Consider the following 1,083-nt stretch of genomic DNA (forward strand, 5'->3'; position numbering starts at 1 on the left):
ACTAGCTAGCTGCTGGTTTCATTAGCTTAGGAAACGGGCAACTGCGTGCTCGGAGCGGTCTAAACACGTCGCCGTCGTCGTAGTTAATCTCAAGGTTTTGGTTTTTCTAGTGCTCCTATTCCTATACAGCTGCCCAGATGTGTACGCGGCATCGCGTCGAGCGTCGCGCTCTGTTGATTGGTGCGATCCTTCTCAGCGACTTATCTTATCTAGGCCCGGTGCAGTGCACCAGTGGCACACGTACGTGCACACGAGGTGGACTTGACAAAAAGCAATCGCACCTCCGATTTCTCACGACAGGAAAGGCGGCTAGGGTTTTCTCTGGTGGGTGACATGCCGCCGCCACCTTCCTCGGCTCCGGGTGTCTTCCGGCCAGTGGCAGTGAGGCTGGGGAATCCGGTTTGCTAGGGTTCAGTCTAGATGTTAATCGGTGGTTGCGACAGTGCGATGGTGTCATTCGTCGATGCCGCGGGATAATGTCTTTGTGTCATGTCCCCCTCTCGTTGGTACATTTCGGCATTGGCGGAGAATGTGAGCTTCGGTCTCGGCGAAGTCCAAGGCCTCATTTGCTGTCGGTTCGTAAAGGTGCTCTTCAACTGTGTGGACGATGACCAATCATGTTTTCGTCTGCTAGCTCCTTCTTCGTGCGTCGATTGAAGCACGGCTTCGCAGGGAAGCTAGTGAGGCAAGCTTGTCCAAAACTGGGATGATTGTCCAGCTTTCTTCGCTGCCTTCTTCTCTAGGACAACATTTTGGTCCTCAATTCGTTGTTTTGGTACCTTCTTACTCCGGTTGACGACTTCCCAATCGTAGTGTCAACAACGCTGGCCTAGCTTTGAGGGTGCTTCGGAGATCCAGAGGTGACATCAAATTTTGTTGAGGATGCACTACTGATAGCTGCATGAAGAAGAAAATGTTGATATACCCAAGGTATTGCATATCTTGTGCTCCCACACCTTAAGGTGAGGACTATCCAAGGTAACAAACCCAAGTGGGAGATTTCCACGAGCACAAGGGAGCCCTTTTATCCCATGGGGGTGATCCCCCTTTTCCTTTGGTTAATTGGCGCCCCATTCTCCCGTG

The sequence above is a fragment of the Triticum aestivum genome, chromosome 4A, assembly GCF_018294505.1.
Source record: "Triticum aestivum cultivar Chinese Spring chromosome 4A, IWGSC CS RefSeq v2.1, whole genome shotgun sequence".
NCBI lineage: Eukaryota > Viridiplantae > Streptophyta > Magnoliopsida > Poales > Poaceae > Triticum > Triticum aestivum.